The 21,317-nt window shown below is 36.5% G+C and overlaps 1 protein-coding gene and 2 long non-coding RNA genes across 3 annotated transcripts in view; 2 read left to right on the top strand and 1 right to left on the bottom strand.

Moving 5' to 3' along the window:
• The first annotated feature begins 17,205 nt into the window (after window positions 1–17,205).
• LOC115215495 (cytosolic carboxypeptidase 6-like) overlaps window positions 17,206–21,317 on the top strand; it is a 184,566-nt gene continuing 180,454 nt past the window's right edge. The window contains exon 1 of the mRNA XM_036506207.1: window positions 17,206–17,258. The gene's annotated coding sequence lies outside the window, so the exon portion shown is untranslated. The remainder of the gene's footprint in view (window positions 17,259–21,317) is intronic.
• LOC118764930 overlaps window positions 18,830–21,317 on the bottom strand; it is a 19,917-nt gene continuing 17,429 nt past the window's right edge. Inside the window, exon 3 of the long non-coding RNA XR_005000769.1 lies at window positions 18,830–19,054. This is a non-coding gene — a long non-coding RNA (uncharacterized LOC118764930). The remainder of the gene's footprint in view (window positions 19,055–21,317) is intronic.
• Window positions 19,613–21,317, top strand: part of LOC118764929 — a 23,462-nt gene continuing 21,757 nt past the window's right edge. The window contains exons 1-2 of the long non-coding RNA XR_005000768.1: window positions 19,613–19,623; window positions 20,261–20,265. This is a non-coding gene — a long non-coding RNA (uncharacterized LOC118764929). The remainder of the gene's footprint in view (window positions 19,624–20,260; window positions 20,266–21,317) is intronic.

Raw genomic sequence — 21,317 nt, 5'->3', positions numbered from 1 at the left:
TTATGTGCCACCTGCACAGGAGCCAGTCCAGTGGCACTGGCAACGACCTTGCTCGAATGTTTTTTCATGTGCCACCAGCACAAGTGCCAGTAAGGTGACGCTGGTGACAGTCATGCTCAAATGGTGCTTTTTACATGTCACTGGCATGGACGCCAGTCAGCTACTCTGGCAACAATCACACTTGGATGGTACTCTTAGTGCTCCACTGGCACGGGTGCCAGTTATCGAATTTAATTCGATTTCAATTTCACTTGCCTCAGCAGGTCTTCACAAGCACAGTTTAGTGTCCAATGAAGGAAAGGTATGCATAAGTGGACTGGTTACACCCCTGGCATAGGCCACGGGTTATGGTCTCACTTGGCTTGCTGGGTCTTCTCATGCACTGCATATTTCCAAAGGTCTCAGTCACTAGTCATTGCCTTGATGAGCCTAATGTTCGAAGGTCGTGCTTCACCACCCTATCCCAGGTCTTCAAATTCTACCAAGGTCGACTTTGTCTTTCATCTTTTGGGTTCAATAAAATAAGTACCATTTGAGCACTGGGGTCGATCTAATTGACCTATCCCTCCCACAATATTTCTATGTGCTAAAACCTGAAAGCAATATTACTTTGATGTTTAATCTTCCCAGTTTGGATTCCTGGTGGGGTTTATGCTACTGAGACATTTCAAGACAGTAATTCTTCCTGAGGCAGCTAGATGCATGAGGTATAAATACGTGATGTTTCCTTCTTTTTATACACATATTTGTGGGATTTAAATAATTTAACACCTTCCCTGCCACACAGTTAATTATCTCTGCTATAAAGTAAACTGTGCCATATTTTATGGAATTTCATTTTATAGAAATACTTTCTAATAAGACTTAACAAGCTAAAAAAAGTTACACACTAATCATTGTTTCATTGGATAAAACTTGTTGATAGCACTAACCCTAACCCTAACCAAATAAAATCACAAAAATACTCAGACATTTCTTGCTGAGCACATCTATTATTGCTACTGAAGAATCTTGTGGGTGTGCTTACCGACCACATGGTTCCGGGTTCAGTCCCACTGCATGGCACCTTGGGCAAGTGTCTTCTCTTATAGCCTTGGACCAACCAAGGCTTTGTGAGTGGATTTGGTAGATGGAAACTGATGGAAACAGTTATTTATATATATATATATATTTATATAGATATATATTTATATATATATATATTTATATATATATATTTATATATATATATTTATATATATATATATTTATATATATATATATTTATATATATATATATTTATATATATGTGTGTATGTATGTGTGTTTGTGCATCTGTGTTTGTCCCCCCAACATCGCTTGAAACCAATGGAGGTGTGTTTACGTCCCTGTAACTTAGAGGTTCAGCAAAAAAGGCTGATTGAATAAGTACTAGGCTTATAAAGAATAAACCCTGGGGTCGATTCACTCAACTAAAATCGGTGCTCCAGCATGGGTGCAGTCAAACAACTGAAACAAATAAAAGGAAAAAGAATCTGGAAAACTTATAGCAGCACTTTCGAAGTGAACAAAATGTAGTGGGAGGTCACTGTTAGCCTAATGTAGTGGCGGTTGTTAGTTTTATATATATTAGTGGTCATTCAACTAAAACAAACATCAAAGCATCAGCCTAAGTTCTGGAAACCGTAATGTTTTCTAAATAGTAAGGTGGGTGAGCTGGCAGAATCAGTAGCACACTGGGAAAAATTTTGTCCATCCTTACATTCTGAGTTCAAATTTCACCAACACTGACTTTGCCTTTCATCCTTTTGGGGTCGATAAAATAAGTACCAGTTGAGCACTGGGGCCAATATAATCATCTTAACCCCTCTCTCAAAATTTCTAGCCATGTGACAAAATTTGAAATCAATATTTCTAAATAGTGTAGAACATTTAAATCTCTCTCTATATAAAGCTGAAGTTGTCTGGGTATGGCAAGTTTGGTAGCCTTCAACTAACACTATCTCCTCCGAGACCCTGCAGCGCAAGTTGACCAAAATTGAGAGTATGATAGAAGAAGGCTTGCTCTTCCTTCTGTAGAAGATAAAATTTAAATCAGACCATGTTAACACCAAAAATTATTTACATCAAAAAGGTGCTTTTTTTCTATGAAAATCCCTATTTTTTATGATTTTTTGACTGCTGTGTTGCCATTTTTTGGTGTATTTCAACCAGAAAAATGTTCACTTAAAGAGAATAACAAGCTACATAATGCAACATTTTTACTTTTCAAAAATTCCAATTCTAAAGGGTGGAAACAAACCCGAGCAACGCAGGGCAATACTGCTAGTCAGTGTTAAATTAAAATTCTATCAGATATTATTGATAACAATGACATTTGCAACAACAATAGAGACCTATCCTTTAGCTCAATGGTTTATTTTCCTCATGTAAAACAGATGAGATGTGTTCCAGGATATGATGTCAGCCTGTCACCAGTAATATTCCCTACATTGTTCTGAAATTTACTTCCAACAGAGTGGCAATGTAGATTAATAAGTTCTGCATAGAAACTCATCAAAATGTTTACAATTGATTGGAACTCCTAATCTATAAGTAGGCTAATCCTTTCTATCATACCTATTTCTTTACTACCCACAAGGGGCTAAACACAGAGAGGACAAACAAGGACAGACACACGGATTAAGTCGATTATATCAACCCCAGTGCATAACTGGTACTTATTTAAATGACCCCGAAAGGATGAAAGGCAAAATCAACCTCGATGGAATTTGAACTCAGAACGTAGCGGCAGACGAAATACCTATATCTTTACTACCCGCAAGGGGCTAAACACAGAGAGGACAAACAAGGACAGACACACGGATTAAGTTGATTATATCGATCCTCAGTGCATAACTGGTACTTATTTAAATGACCCCGAAAGGATGAAAGGCAAAGTCGACCTCAATGGAATTTGAACTCAGAATGTAGCGGCAGACGAAATACCTATATCTTTACTACCCGCAAGGGGCTAAACACAGAGAGGACAAACATGGACAGACAGACAGATTAAGTCGATTATATCGATCCTCAGTGCGTAACTGGCAAAGTCAACCTCAGCGGAATTTGAACTCAGAATGTAGCGGCAGACGAAGTACCGCTAAGTATTTCGCCCGGTGTGCTAACATTTCTGCCAGATCACCACCTTAATCCTTTCTATCATGCCTCTATAGTAATGATATATGAATGGTAAATAAGTTGCCAAAGAGACTGACAGACATTACTTTATATATCTCCAAAGAACAACAGCCAACATGCTTGATTTTTGTATCAAAATGGAATTATTTTTCTTTCAATTTTAAATCTAAAGATGCATGATTTTCATATTTAAGTAAATTACATAATTTTGTTGTGTCTGGGAAGAGTCGTTTTCTCTTTGTGTCTTATAATATAATACACTCACCTGTAAAATTTCCACTTTTTTCTTATTTATATTTTCCTAAAATTTTCGTTGCATCTTACAACCTTTTCAATAGTTTTGTTATATTATAAGGGACAAAAAGAAAATTACTCTCTGCAGACACAACAGAATATGCTTCAACACACAAACTCATATTAAGAATCTTGCAAACCTAATCCAAAAACGAAATACATAATTTTCTTTTCAATTTATCCAAGGTAAACTATAGAGACTACTAAAAGATAAGGGGGTACCTCTTCCTCAGATTTTACAGATTGGTCAAGGAATGTTTCTCATGAAGAAGCTAGGAATCTTAGCTGGGTCGTGTAGATTTTGTTGTTAACATAGACCTCACTATTTTTTGACCTCTATCAACATAAATCCCAATAGTTGAGGACTCATTTAGATGTTCTAATTGTAATGATTTCACATTTTCTACTTTAATTATAATTTCACCTCATTTTCTCAGTAATAACAATGTTCATCAATGAAGTGAACTAATTAATTTATGTCAATTATTTCATGTTACTGTAATAAATTCAATTTCTAGAATGTTTTAAATTGAAAGTTATCAACTTTTGTGTCATTTGACCTATTTATTGACCTCGGGGGAGAAAATATTGTTTATCCCACCTTCTCTTTTAAAACTATAGTTGAAACTGAATGCCTAAGTTATAAAAACATTAAATTATGCTGAGGGAAGAGAGGTGTAAATAGAGCAAGAGAAGGTAGAGTGCCAGACCATGAGAGAGGTGGAGGAGATCAAAACAGATCTATAGTAACAGAAGAGAAAAATGTAGAGTGAAAGACTATACAGAAAGAAGAAGAAGTAAAGTGATAGATGATAGAGGGGGGGGGTTACATTACCCTACTATACAGAAGGGAATGAGATAGAATACCAGTCTGTATAAAGAGAGGGGAAGATGGGGTAGTAGAGTAAACAGGAGAAAGGTGACAGTATACCAGGCTATACAGGGGGGGGATACAGTACCAAACTATATAGAGAGGGGTATAGAAGTAGGGTAGAAGACTATATAAGCTGAGGAGTTAAGGGACAAGACTATACTGGGAATAGGACACAGAGTAGCTCATTATACAGAAGAGAAGGAGGTAGGGTAGGAGGTTATACAGTGAGGAATAGGTAAAGTAGGAGGTGGCATCAAAACGTTCCTGGATTAATTCTATAGTGCTCCAACAGATGGCAGCACATGATTGCACACACAGTGAGATTTCGTAGCATCTTCGTGAGACAGGATGCTGAGTGACATCACTGTGTTCACTTTGCAAGTTGTAAAATTTATGTTTTCTGTGATTTTTGTTATGGACAGGAAACTGGAACACAAAGCCATTGTGAAATTTTGCATTAAACTTGGGAAGTCTGCCACAAAGATATTCTTTTCTACTTTTCTGCTCTAGGCACAAGGCCTGAAATTTTGGGAGAGGAGGTACTTAATTTATCGACCCTGAAAGGATGAAAGGCAAATAATGGGCAGTGAAGATGGATAGATAAATTGATGGATGGGTGGACAGAACATAATGGATTTAATCCAGGTGAAAATTAAAGGTAGTACATCATGGTGCTACTTGCATGGATCAGTGCTGTGTGAGTTAAGTATGCAGCACAGTGCCAATATAGAAGCTATACACCCTTCATTCAGACGACTGCTGATATACATTCTTGGTAAACTGTGATGCTAAAACACACACACACACATACACACATTGTATTACATAGATAGATAGATAGATAGATATATAGATAACGTATTGAATCTTATGCAATAAAAAATTGAAAACTTTTCAATATCAAATAGAAAGTAAAATTAAGATTGTCATTTCTATGGTGAGAAATATCTGAGAGTATTTGTGTAGAATGTCTTAAATATGTGTATATGTATATATATATGTGTGTGTGTCTGTGTGTGTGTGTGTGTGTATTTATGGTTGTGTAAATATATATGTAAATATATATGTGTATTTGTAAAATGTGTCAACACTAGTGTTAATATATCTTTGATGTTTTTATGCATGTATATATGTGCATATGTGTGCGTTTACATGCACACATAAACACAAAAACTGACATATATACACACATATTTGATTGTCTCCAGTGATAAAATTATAAAGGTGAATATTTCTGTTAAAAATCCCAGAACAATGGAACTGAAATATTGGTAGTTTTAAGGAATCTTCTGGAAAAAAATAACTAAAACAAAAAATATAAACAATTGTAAAAGCAATATAAAAAAACAATATAAAGCATAAATCTACAAAAAAAAACTATTACAAATATATATATGTAAATAAAAAAATATTTTCTCCTGAAAAACAAACAACACTTGCAAAACAATACAAAAAAAAGCATTTCTGAAGCTGAAGTAATTGAAAGGAAAATGAACTTTTAAATGAGTTTTGCTATCAGAAATTCTATTTGTATATCAGTCCATATTGTTAATTATGTCCTTGTTAAAGTATTTTTAGAATTTTTTTTTAATCAAATTGTTAGAATTATGAGGAAGAAATTCAAAATTCTCAGAATAAGTTTGCAAAAAGAGGGTATGACTGGAATTTCTTTGAGAATTCTTCCATCGATTCTACCTTTAATTTTATCATTATCAAGAGCAGTGGCATCAAAAGAAATATTTAATTTCAAATTAGACTTCTGGGATATTTTCCCTGTGATATTTATATTTCCACGTAACAATTGGTGATTGGTATTCATCGCTGATACCATTCCACAGAAACATAGGGGACACATGCACATAGTCATTACACCCTGTCAAATACACACAGTCATACAGTTGTCCACATACATGCACACACATTCACATGCAATCAATGAAATACACACAGTTGCTATCATGACTCCACACATACACTTGTGTAGTTACACACACACACTGATCAATCCATTACTCATTTGAAATCTAGCATTTAGTACTTGGGTAGCAAAGGTAGGTTTATGGTCTGAAGATAAATTCCTGCTATTTTGGAAACTCTCTAGAAAAGTGTCATGGCTACTATCCTTTCTGTTGTAAATTCTTTTCTTTTTTTTTGTCCTTACTATCATAACCAAAACCAAGCTGCAGCAGCACCTTCACTAAGTCATAGCAAAACATTTGATAAATCAAGTGAATAATGTCGACAGGTTGAACAAATTCTATCCCTTGTTCTTTGTCAAGGATTCCATCCAACTGATGTTATCTCACCCTAAAACATGTTATATGGGGTTAGAATCTCTCTTCCTTCTGTTAACTTACACTTGTATGAAGAAATTCTCTTTCTTTCTCTCTCCCTCTCTTTCTCTCTCTCTCTCTCTGTCTATATCAAATAATGTTTATCTACATGCCAACACTATAACAATATTATCACCATATGTCAACACCCTGTGATGGCCCTCCTGTAAATCATGATACTTTAGCAGGAAACCTCTCCTATATCCAATGTCACACTGAAGCATGTAGCCCCACTATGCTATGATGACATATTGCTATACTCTTTAACAAGATAGTGATATATTTTTTTCTGTTCTAGGCACAAGGCCCGAAATTTTGGGGGAGGGGACCAGTCGATTAGATCGACCCCAGTACGCTACTGGTACTTTATTTATCAACCCTGAAAGGATGAAAGGCAAAGTCGACCTCAGCAGACTTTGAACTCAGAACACAAAAAGAGATGAAATACCTATTTCTTTAAAGCCCACAAGGGGCTAAACACAGAGGGGACAAACAAGGACTGACAAATGGATTAAGTCGATTACATCGACCCCAGTGCGCAACTGGTACTTATTCAATCGATCCCGAAAGGACGAAAGACAAAGTCAACCTCGGCGGAATTTGAACTCAGAACGTAGCGGCAAACAAAATACCGCTAAGCATTTTGCCTGGTGTGCTAACGTTTCTGCCAGCTTGCTACCTTAAGATAGTGACATATTGCATCCTCTCTGATACAAGAACTATGTCTTGCATAAATGCAAAGTGATGTTAAACCTCCACAACAACAGTTCTATGTAACATGACACTTTGGTATGGTAATACTTTTGTATATCATAGCAAGCATAATTGGTGAGACATTCCATCAAAATTTCTACCCTGTACAAATATAACAAATATTTTGTTCTTTTGAATTTTAAAATATCATGTACAGTATGTTCATAAAATTAATAGGAATCAGTTGCCCAGCAGATGAGGACACAGTCAGTGTGATGGTATATCTTCATGAATAACTGACGAATACCACTATGACCGATATCCAAACTACAGTGGAGAAGGCTAGCCACTGGATTTGGTTAAAAATAGACGATAAGTGATGGCTAGAAGAATATTGAGCTTTATTTGATAACCAGCGGATCTAGCAAGCGGGGCCTCATATCAGTGATGGGGGGCTGGTGCACATTGATGCCGTCGAGAGGTAGGCCCCGAAATGGCGTGCATTCTCTCCTGATGACCCCATACGCTTGCTGGCTTCCGGTATGCGGAGTTTTTGACTGGTAGCACTTGCATGTGCAAGTTGTTTGCAAGACATCTATTTATACCAATGATTATTGGTTCATTTGGTTATGTTAGTAAATGTTTCAATGACAGTCTGGAGAATCTAGAATTTTCAGGCAGAGGAAGAGACTGGTTAACACACATTTGTAACTAGAACAGTAAAAAACATGCAAATTGTTTTTTAATTCAACATGACACATTGTTATACTAATTTTGGTAATGGAGTTTTGTTTCTTGGTCAGAAACTAATTCCCACCTTGTAGACAAAAATTCAAATAATTAAAAATTATATATATATATATATATATACATTTAACCTTTTCATTACTGTACTTATTTTGAGATGCTCTGTGTTTCTTTCAATTACTTTAAATATAACAAAGAATTTAGTAAAATTACTTAGTTATCATTAAGCTAGTGTTAGGAGCATAAATTGTGACTAAGGTTTGGTGGAAGGTTTTAATTCAAAACTTATGAAAACAAGAAATTTGTATTCAGAGCCAGAAATTTGTATTTCAGCCTGGTTGTTAATGAAAGGGTTAAAACCCACAAAGAGTGCAACAACTGAATCGATATTTGTAGGGTCCTGTCTTGTCAATTCAGTCCATAACCAATATTCTAAACTGGGAAATGACTCAGCTCAAGTGTATTAAGCTGTAAATAGGTTCTGCAGTGCAACATTAATATAACAAGGATAGAATCTGCCCTATAGAATCTGCCATGTTGGAAATATAAGAGGCTCCATATTTTGCCAAGTTTTAGATACAAAGACCTATGAAAACAACAACCAACTAACTGCTTTCTTTGGACATGTACCTCCATATCAAACAGATTTTGTTTTCTTAAGAAGAGCCAACCAGTACAACACTACAATATCTACCCAACTGGCTCCAACTGAAATCCTACAAACACAGGGAAGCCTTTTCACAGCAAAAGTTAGATACATAAGCAACATAAAGAACAAAAACAAACCTCTATTTTTTTTTTTTTTCCACATTGAAGAAGACAATTTAGTAATAAAAGAACAAAGCTGGAACATGTGAAAGTCAGTGTGTTAACCAAATTAGATTGGAATGATGTGTGGTGGTTATGGAAAAGGGTCATGAAATACAAATGCAATAAATCAACAAACATAAAAATAAAAAAAGGAAAGCAAAAGAAATATATGATTCATACATAAATTACTTATATTCCAAACCTAAGATTTCTGACAAAAAAGTTTTTTTTCCTATAAAAATAGTGAAAAGGAAAGAAAAGAAACAGTAAATTTGGTAATCTTCTCCGCTATTCTGCTACTAGCAATTACATTACGTTGACTTTAGAATCAATCTTCAACTTTCCTTGTGAGAATGAAATTTGGAAGATTTGTATGTGCGTGCGTGTGTGTATGTATGTATAAGTAGATAACAAAACAAATTATATATCTACATATACATACATGTGTATATTTGTGTAACTTTTGGAATATATATATATGTATATGTATATATATGTGTATTGCGTGAGTCAGTTTATGTACAAAAGCACGCATATATATATATATATGTATTCCTATATATATATGTATTCCCATATATATATATATACATATGTATTCCCATATATATATATATGTATATGTATATATATATATGTATTCCTAAGCACACATACATATACATGGATGTATGTGTGTATATATATGTGTGTATACATACACACATCTATACATGTACACACATATAATGCCTTTAAATCAAAAGTCCATGAAGAGACTTTAATTTCTAAAAAGTTATAGAAACAAACAGTAAAGCATATTCTAATGAAATTACATAAGAAGTCAACTGTTAAGAACATTGCTGGTGGTGGTGGTGGTGGTGGTGGTGGTGGTGGTGGTGGATGATAGGGGAAGACCAAGGGGATACGGTGATGATGGTTATAGGGTGACGGTAGTGGTAGATTGGTTGTGGTATGGTGGTGGTAGTGGTGGTGGTCACAGCAGTAGTGTGGTAACAAGGGTAACAGAGGTGGTAATGGCAGTGGTGGTGGCGGCGATGGTGGTTGTGGTGGTGGTGATTAAGGTGGTGAGGGTGGAGATAGTGATGGTAGTGATGATGGTCACGCTGGTTGTGATGGAGAGTAGTGAAGATTGGTGCTGGTAGTGATGGTGGTAGTGATGATGATGGTTTCGGCGGTGTTAGTGATAGGGTTAGTAATTTTAGTGTTGGTGGTAGTGGTGCAGGTGGTGGTGGTGGTGGTGGTTGCAGTGGTGGTGGTGGTGGTTGCAGTGGTGGTGGTTGCAGTGGTGGTAATAATGGTGTTGGTAGAGATATTAGTCTGCATAGTCGTTATTGTTTCTTATTTGTCTTTTCAAAGATAATTTGTCTTGTTTTGCTCTGTCTTGTAATTTAAAAATATTCACGTTTGTTATTAATTATATTTTACAGCAACAATATTTTTGTTTTGTTTTTTTTGTCTTAATCTTTTACTTTTCTGCTTCATTTATTTTCTTCTTTTTAAATTCAAATTTTAAAACTTTTTACAAATCAAATTGAAACTAAACGAACTTGTACAACTTTTAATCTGTTATCCCATTCTCCAATAAATCAACATTTATGTATATTATACAGTCATATACATACATACATATTCGTACATACACACTTGCACGTACATACACACATACAGATACACACAAATACATATACACAAGCACATACAAACATATGTGTATACAATCTCCTATTTGATAACTCCCTCACCCTTCTCATTCTTCCTTTATTTTACACCCCACACAACTTCTGCCAATTTTCTTTCTAATTTTTCATTTAACTTTAAACTGTTTCTATTTTGCCCCAAAATAGTGCGGTGAGGTGACCAAGGAATTGAAATATTTTGGTCTAGAAATATTCCATCCGATTCTAAGTCAAAGTTCCATGGGTAGCAACATAAATTGATGCTGTCTCTGACATAATGATGTGAGGTGTTCAAGAGACTGTTCTTGATTCTTTATTTTGGGTTGTTGTTGTTTTTTATCTTGAAGGATGTCCCTCCCCTTTTTCCTTTTTCTCTTTGTTACCTTCTATATTGGACCAAGGAAATCCTTTAAATCTCCCCAATTTAGAAACAATTATATATTGCTGACATCATATGAATTTATGAAATTCAGAGTGGCTGTGTGGTAAGTGGCTTGCTTACGAACCTCATGGTTCCGGGTTCAGTCCCACTGCATGGCATCTGGGGCAAGTGTCTTCTACTATAGCCTCGGGCCAACCAAAGCCTTGTGAGTGGATTTGGTAGATGGAAACTGAAAGAAGCCTGTCGTATATACATATGTATATGTATATGTTTGTGTGTTTGCGTTTCCCCCCCCCCACCAACATCGCTGGTGTGTATATGTCCCCATAACTTAGCGGTTCAGAAAAAGTGACCAATAGAATAAGTACTAGGTTTACAAAGAATAAGTCCTGGGGTCAATTTGCTCGACTAAAGGTGGTGCTCCAGCATGGCCACAGTCAATTGACTGAAACAAGTAGAAGAGTAAAAGAGAGCATGAAATAAATACTTAGATCCTGTCATTGAAGGTGCATGGCTTAGAGTATCCAGCTCACTCACAATCGTAAGGTCATAAGTTTGATTCTTGGCGCATTGAGCAAGACACTTTATTTCACATAGCTCCAGTTCATTTAGCTGGTAACAATGAATTGTACAAGTATTTCAAAGGGCCAACCTTGTTGCTAAAACTCCCTGAGAACTACATTAAGGGTACAGTTCTCTCTGGAACGCTCAACCACTTGCGCATTAATTTCACAAGATGGCAATTCTGTTGATTGAACCAACGGAGAGCCAGGATCTTGTAACAGATACGTTATAAATAATAGTGTGTAAATATGAGGTTGAAAAACAAAAAGAATTATTTCATGTTCCCTTTTTTAAGTTTATAAATTCTTATGATATTAACATCTATATGTCTTTCTCACTGCATTTGCTTCCCTACATAAAAATCTGCTTCTCTGTAATTATATATCAGCCTCTCTGTATCTTTCTATTTATATCTATCTATTTATTTATATCTACCTTTCTGAGAGTAAGATATTCCTAATATTTTATTGCATTACAATAATTCAAACTCACACTTGTTAAAATAAAACTTTCATATCAGACTGATCTCATTTAATACTGGCAAATTTTAGCTAATTTAATTGGGAAAACATTAGGAAATTAGAAGATTTTAGATATTTTCATTTGTCTCAATTTCCTACTCTGTCTCTTCCACTGTGTATAATCTATGTTGTTTATTAAATATTTAAATTATAAGAATAATAAAATAAATTCTAGTTTATAAATATATTGAAGAAAAAATATACTTATTTGTTTGTCTGTTATAAAATGTTTTATTTAAAATTTATTTTAAAAAAATGCTTAACTCTTAAATATCTTGCTTTCATAACGCATTCCATTCTCATCAATGAATATCATGCATACATACATATATACTTACTTATACGCGTAATTATATAGACATATAGTTTTATATATATATATATACACACACACATACACACAGACACATGTATATATTCATACATATTTCTCTGTTTTAATCACCCTCTTTTTAATCATAATATAATAGATGGAAATATGAAATTTTATCTAATTTCATTCTATTTCCTTCTCTCTTCCTAGCAGTATATGTTCTGTATGGCTGATGCAGTCAATATTTGTATTTAATGTTTTATAGAAATAAACATCATTGTTCACAGTGTCTCATTAGTTATCACAATTTTATTTGGAATTAACATAAATTGAATGGTAGCTTATTACATGGTTGAATGGACAGGCAGCACTGAAAGACAGACTAAAAATAAGGAATTAGAAAAATGTAAAGACACACAAAAACAGTTATCAAGTCGGATAATTAGTTTCTTAGTTCTCATCTTTTCCTAACTCATAACAAACCAAGGATTTCTAAAACCAATTTACTTAGCAAGAACATAAGCAACAATAACCCACTGAAACTGTTAAATGTCGGAAATGATTGGTTGTTGAGACTATTAAATCTCATCCTTCAGTGGATTAGAGCTTTAATACACTTAAGTTTATAACTAAAAGTTTCTAGTTCAAATCCAGTCCAGTGCCATGTCCCTACCCAAGAAGTGCACTCAGTGAGTCTTCAGAATGATTCACCTTTCTGCCTCTTGCTTTGTTTCTTTCAACCTTTATATGGAGATTTTCAATGAAAGGGTTGGTACTTTGTGGTAATTGCACACTGGGTAATTATCATCATCCCACAAAGTGACCCTGCCAGCTAAGGACAGTGCACATGGTCTGTGTTTGTAGCATAAACACAAGGCCTAAAATTTGGGTACAAGAGGGACTTCAGGATTAACCAACATTATGCTAAAAAATTCAGAGGAAGAAAAAGTTCTGAGACACTCACTCAATACATTGCAAATAAATAAATAAAATAAATATACATTCATGGCTCAAACAGGTCTTACAACAGTATTTTTTTTATATGTGACTAAGCTCTGTTTCTTGTGCAGAAGAATGCTTAGATCTAGTTTTTCTTAGCAAACAACAATACTGTTTGAATCGTGGTTATAGAGGATTTAGGATTTGGCAACAGTTACAGATATTAATAGTATAGGATTAAGAGAGCTGAAAATTTTCTTGTGTTTAAGATAATTACATTCGTTCAGGTAGTTCTGAATCTTTACCAGAGAGAAACATGTGATTTTCTTTTTCTAAATACATTTCTAAGTTATTAATCTGTGATAAGCATTAACTTGTAGGCTTGATTTTTTTTTTTTTTTTTTTTGGTGGGGGCGGAGTCCAAGAAAATTAGATTAGTTGATGTTATGTTCCTTTATAGCATTTATCATAGCTGGTTGAAAAAACTGTGGGAATGGAACCAATATTTGAAAATGGTTAATGTTTTTACTATATATATATTAATAGAATTATTTTAATAAATGTAGGAACTGATACTTCAATCAACTGTACTTTTTCTCTTTTTTGACAGCATATATATATTTTTTTTTTTTGATAAATTGTATTTTGACCAATTGTCCACATGCCTTTGGATATAGTTTTGGAAATGTTCCATGTGTAAATCTGCCATGATAGATTCTGTAAAAATGGTAAACCAAGTATTTGTAGAGTCGATCAAGATTTCTGTTGCATGAGTCATGCCTAGAGAAGATTATAGAGGAAGACAGTTACTGTTTCCTATTATATCAAGTAATTGCATCTAGTTGAGGAAGATTTGTTATTGAGGGAGAATTAATTAATTATATACATTTTGAGGTTATTAGAGAATTTCTAAGAGACAAAGAGATATTAATTAAGAGGCTTGCTAACCACAAAATATATAGAGATGAGTCTGTATAAAATATGGATGCACAGACATAATAAATTAATTTTGACAATCCTCTTGTTTTCTCAGTACCACCAGAAATATAGACCTCTTCTGGCCTGTGATACAGTGAATCAAGTAGTTAAGACATAAATGTGCTTCTAAAGGTTGGTGAAATACCAATTGATATTAGACTGCAATGTAAACAGACAAAGATATAAAACTTGATGGTACATCATTATTAAAAGCAAGGTTTACATAAATACATAGAAAACACTTATACATGTTTGTGTCTGTAAAGTTAACAGTGTACTCAGATTTTATAGTCTTTCGTCTTTTAGTCTTTTACTTGTTTCAGTCATTTGACTGAGGCCATGCTGGAGCACCGCCTTTATTCTTTGTAAGCCTAGTACTTATTCTATTGACTCTTTTGCTGAACCGCTAAGTTACGGGGACATAAACACACCAGCATCGGTTGTCAAACGATGTTGGGGGGACAAACACAGATACACACACACACACACATATATATACATATATACGACAGGCTTCTTTCAGTTACCGTCTACCAAATCCACTCACAAGACTTTGGCTGGCCCGAGGCTATAGTAGAAGACATTTGCCCAAGGTGCCATGCAGTGGGACTGAACCCAGTACCATGTGGTTCGTAAGCAAGCTACTTACCACACACCCACTCCTACGCCTATAGCAAAAGCATTATACATATGTTCTTGAATGAAAGCCCCTTGTATGTGTCAAATATAGTGAGAGAAGGTGATAATGTTGTTGGAGTAAACACAAAACATGGGATGCATGAAAACTGGTATAAAATGTGTTGCAGCTGATTGATTACTCAACCATCTTAAATGTTTTAATATTTAAGACTAACTGAAATGAGAAAGAATTCTGTGTGAAAAAGAAAATAAAGATTCTGTTGATTCCTCTATAGTACTGATGGCTGCCAAGAATGAAGCTTCAGTTCAGTTTATCTAACCAAAATGGCTGGTAAAATACTAGACTGGTTGTTCCAGAAAAATGCCAAAAATGGTAAATTACTAAAATAATGTAGTTGCATGAGTATTGTTATATGTTCTAAGTTTCATACAATCTTCGTATTTTCATCATAATAAGTGAACAAGCCATTTAATTATATCTTCTAGTTTGTCTGCTTGACAAAATTCAGCTCCTTCTTCAGTTGGTTTCAGGAAGGAAAAATGCAGAGATGTTAAAGAGAACAATGGCTAAATAGAATTTTAAAATTTATCAAATGCTTACATTTAATGAGTTGTTTTTTTAACGAATTTTGAAAGTATGGCTTTGGTTCCTAATAAGATGAAATGACCATCATAGAATTTCAAATAAATATAAGAAACCACTCAATTTTCATTTCCTGCAGTTTAGAAATATAGGAATATTTTGCTGCTTTTATTGTTAAAAACATGACCCACTGAGGTCATGACCTCAGAACCACCCAATAATTCAACCATAACTTTACTTAGATCTCAATTAGACAATATATCTTAGTACCATCACAACACTCAAATCTTTACATGGTCACTCAACCTGATGAAAGTAACAGCTAAATTTCCTCAAATCACATTCACCATCTTAAAAAAGGAAGGACACTTTGCAGTGTAGTTTTATTATACAAAAAGGACAAAAAATAGCATGTTCATGCCTGGAATGCCTCTGGTCATGGGTCTGCTCAATCAAGTGGACCAAGGGCTAAACAACATCACTGTATATACACAGACCACAAGCACACACAGTTGTACATCACTAACACCACACTACCTCAATACGACAGCACAACATATAACAATATCCCACCACAACTATCCCCAAAACTACAACTTAATGCACCATCATCTGTCTATCAAATATACTTCAGTGAGTTGCGGAAGAATGAAGGGCAGTGCCCTTAACCCTTTCCAGGGTTTCCAGAATGTTTGCAACTGAGTGGTTGAGTGAACTCTGCTAAAAGCACTCAGAGGTCAGGTGGTGCAATTGATAGTGGTTGTGGTGGTGGTGGTGGTGGTGGTGGTGGTGCCGGTAAGTAGACAATAATCTACTTACCATTTCTTTATTGCCCACAAGGGGCTAAACAGAGGAGACAAAGAAGGACAGACAAACGGATTAAGTCGATTATATCGACCCCAGTGCGTAAACTGGTACTTAATTTATCGACCCCAAAAGGATGAAAGGCAAAGTCGATCTCGGCGGAATTTGAACTCAGAACGTAACGGCAGACGAAATACGGCTACGCATTTTGCCTGGCATGATAACGTTTCTGCCAGCTCACCACCTTAATCTACTTACCAATAATTTACTTATCAGTGAAGAATAGAACAGACCTACTCACAGACTTCCACAGTTTCTGTTTACTAATTTCACTGATCCATGGCTATGGTAGAAAACACTTGCCCAATGTGCCTTACATGAGATTGAACATGAAACTACATCACAAATATAATCAATACAACAACTTAAACCACCACACCACCGCAATACAATGAACCTCTAGTACTCGATATATCATACAAGCAGCCAAAATGCATCGGTGCTACAACAGAAATACATCATCCCATAAAGCCATACACTACTACCACTTCTTCCATCACACCAAAGACACCACCAACCCCACCTCACTACAACACCCCTTACCTCTACAATCACCATGGTTACCTTACTAAAATGCACCACCACTGCCATATAATACACAGTACTACAAAACAAAATTCTGTCACTATGACAACTACACCAAAATATACCACTACTCCCACCACCAGCATAATAACTACAGCTGGAACACAATAGAGCCCAGCATTAGTTCTTCATCTCTAACTAAACTCCTCACCACCACCACCACTTCCTGGACTATTACCACCTGACCAAATTACTTGAACAAAGAACTCCAAGAGACAATGTACTTTTAATCCAAGTCCTATTGACATGTTGCAGAAACAATGGAATTATTTCAAACAATCCACATACAACAAAGAAATGGTACAGTTCTTAGAATTTCTGAAGACTATAATCAGTCATGTGCGTGTATATGTGTGTGTGTGTGTGTGTGTGTGTATGTGCAGACATCTGCATGCATGCATCTCATCTATTCATGTATGAGTGCATGCATACACAAGTGCATAAGTGCATTTATATATGTGTGTGTATGTACATGTGTATTATCAACATATGCCGAGTGTGTAATTCTAATTTATGTGTGTTTAAGTAAACCATTATTTAAACATTAACATAGAGGAGAATTTTGCATTACTGAGGTGGGGGGGGGGGCTGGTTTGTGTGTGTGTGTTTATGCAAGTGTGCATTAGCATAGGAACACGGAAACGCAAAACTTAAATATCTCCCGATTCACCAGCTTCTGATTGTTTCTTCAATTATAATTTAACAAATTTTAATTAATTAGAAAAAGTACATGTCATTTGGCTCCAGGCCATCCCTGACTGAACAGACCTGTGATCAAAGTATTACATCCATAACCATCCAGGCATTTTGCATATCTTAGATTACATTGTCAAATATACCTTTTATTTTCTTAAATCAGTAGAGTATAGTATAAGGAAGATTTGGCTGCTATTTCTAGTAAGGTGAGTGACAGTGGAGAGGCTTCTTTGTTGGCTAACTCTTTTACTCTTTTACTCTTTTACTTGTTTCAGTCATTTGACCCTGGCCATGCTGGAGCACCGCCTTTAGTCGAGCAAATCCATCGCAGGACTTATTCGTTGTAAGCCTAGTACTTATTCTATCGGTCTCCTTTGCCAAACCGCTGAGTTACGGGGACGTAAATACACCAACATCGGTTGTCAAGTGATGTTGGGGAGACAAACACACACACACACATATATATATATATATACATATACACGACAGACTTCTTTCAGTTTCCGTCTACCAAATCCAGTCACAAGGCTTTGGTCAGCCTGAGGCTATAGTAGAAGACACTTGCCCCAGGTGCCACGCAGTGGGACTGAACCTGGAACCATGTGGTTGGTAAGCAAGTGTATTAATGTTCAAGGTGATGACAGTGATGGGAGATTATGATAGTCTAGTAATGAGCTGGAGGACTGTTTGCTATAAGACTGTGGTGGCTAGATGTGTGAATCAAAGAGATATATGTATTGGTACCAAAATATTAGGAACATCATCATCATCATCATCATCCTCATCATCGTTCAACGTCCGTTTTCCATGCTAGCATGGGTTGGACGGTTCGACCTAGGTCTGGGAAGCCAGGAGGCTGCACAAGTTAAAATTATTTAGTTGCAGTTCTATTGTATCACATCTTGTGCATTGTGTTTTGGCTTTGTACCATGATGTGTTTTGTACATCAGAGTCTCCACCAACAACAGTATTTAAGATGTACAGCCTGGAGAAGTTTGTGCTGACATATACACATACATACATACATACATACCGGCAAGCGCAAGTGTGATCGGCAGGCACAAGTGTGACCATAACCTTGTGGCCTATGCTAGGGGTGTAACCAGTCCACTTATGCATGCCTTTCCTTCATTGGACACTAAACTCTGCTTGCGAAGACCAGTTGAGGCAAGTGAAATCGAAATCAAACTCAGTGACTGGCATCCATGGCTAGTGGAGCGCTAAGAGTACCAGATGAGTGAGATCATTGCCAGAGCAACAAGCTGGCGTTCGTGTCGATGGCACATTAAACACACCATTCGGGCATGATCGTTACCTGCATCGCCTTAGTAGCACTTGTGCTGGTGGCACGTGAAAACAACATTCGCGCAAGGTTGTCGCCAGTGCCGCTGGACTGGCTCCTGTGCAGGTGGCACATAAAAAAGCACCATCTGAGCATGGCCGTTGCCAGTACCACCAAACTGGCTCTCGTGCCAGTGGCACGTAAAAGCATCCTCTACACTCTCGGAGTGGTTGGCATTAGGAAGGGCATCCAGCTGTAGAAACTCTGCCAGATCAGATTGGAGTCTGGTTCGCCAGACCCCAGTCAAATCATCCAACCCATGCTAGCATGGAAAGCAGACATTAAATGATGATGATGATGATGATGTACATATATGTATGTGTGTATATATGTATGTATATAGATATACACACACACATATATGTATACGTATATACATATACATACACACACACATATATATATAAATATACATATATGTGTGTGTGTGTATATGTATATACATACACACACATATACATAAATATACGTGTGTATGTGTGTGTGTATAAAATGTTGATGTAGTAGCTTTCAACCGGTGCAGGTGATAATGCTAGAACATGGAAAATGGCTACTATAGTGGTGTTAACATTTATAATCGTGATTGTGATTGTTGCATAAAAGGTGTTTGCAGCAATAATGCTGATTGTGGGGAGAAATGATAATGGTGGAAAAGTGGGGACAATGATGATGATGATGGTGTTGGGGAATTTTTTTTCTTTTTTCCTTCATTGTTTCAATTAATGCCTGACAACTTTTCTTTCCATGTTAGTTAGAAAATATCTTCTGTTCCATGTGTTTGTCAGGTTTTTATTATGAAATATATTTATTCTTACCATTCTGCACCACATACAGAAATCCACCCATGGACATGCAATTATAAATGGGCCTATCTATGTATAAGTATATGATACTGTGTTTCTATCTGTCTACCCACTTTCTTTCTCCCTCTAACACGTGTTCTATAATCCTGTCACATTTTAAATTAGCTTAATGTTAATGTTTATCTTGGTTGTGGCCTCTTGAAAAGGAATGTTAATGCAATTTTTGAAGTACCTTATTTATAATATATATATATTCTTATATATATGTGTGGCGGGTGTGTGTGTGTGTGTGTACATATACATATTATATATGTATTTATATATATACATTTATTTATTTATATAGATACATTATTTATATCCATATATTTATTTGTTTATATATATACATTTATTAATTTATAAATATAAATATATCATCATCATCATCATCATCATTTAACGTCCGCTTTCCATGCTAGCATGGGTTGGACGGTTCAACTGGGGTCTGGGGAGCCCGAAAGCTGCACCAGTCCAGTCAGATCTGGCAGTGTTTCTACAGCTGGATGCCCTTCCTAACGCCAACCACTCCGAGAGTGTAGTGGGTGATTTTATGTGCCACCGACACAGGTGCCAGACGAGGCTGGCAAACGGCCACGCTCGGATGGTGTTTTTATGTGCCACCGACACAGGTGCCAGACGAGGCTGGCAGACGGCCACGCTCGGATGGTGTTTTTATGTGCCACCGACACAGGTGCCAGATGAGGCTGGCAAAACGGCCACGATCGGATGGTGCTTGTTACGTGCCCACAGCACGGAGGCCAGTCGATGCGGTACTGGCTACGGCCACGTTCGGATGGTTTTCTTGTGTGCCACGTGCCACCGGCACTGGTACCACAAGGATACAAATTCCATTGATGTTCATCTATTTTGATTTGTTTTGATTTGATTTTCACTTGCCTCAATAGGTCTTCACAAGTGTCACAAGAAGGAAGGTATGCACAGGTGGACTGACTACGTCCCAGGTAGGGGCCATGGGTTATGGCCTGACTAGTCTTGCCGGGTCTTCGGATGGTGTTTTTATGTGCCACCGACACAGGTGCTAGATGAGGCTGGCGAACGGCCACGATCGGATGGTGTTTGTCATGTGCCCACCGCACTGACTACAGCACTGATGGATTTCTTGTGTGCCACAGGCACTGGTACCACAAGATACAAATTCCATTGATGTTCATCTATTTTGTCTATTTTGATTTGATTTGATTTGATTTGATTTTCACTTGCCTCAACCGGTCTTCACAAGTGTCACAAGAGGAAGGTATGCACAGGTGGACTGACTAGTCTTGCCGGGTCTTTGGAAGGTGTTTTTATGTGCCACCGACACAGGTGCCAGATGAGGCTGGCGAATGGCCATGATCGGATGGTGTTTGTTACGTGCCCACAGCATGGAGGCCGGTCGATGCGGAACTGGCTACGGCCACGTTCGGATGGTTCTCTTGTGTGCCACCGGCACTGGTACCACAAAGTGTGTGCCACTGG

This window comes from Octopus sinensis, linkage group LG9 (assembly GCF_006345805.1).
Source record: "Octopus sinensis linkage group LG9, ASM634580v1, whole genome shotgun sequence".
NCBI lineage: Eukaryota > Metazoa > Mollusca > Cephalopoda > Octopoda > Octopodidae > Octopus > Octopus sinensis.
This window is presented reverse-complemented; position numbering and strand designations above follow the sequence as displayed.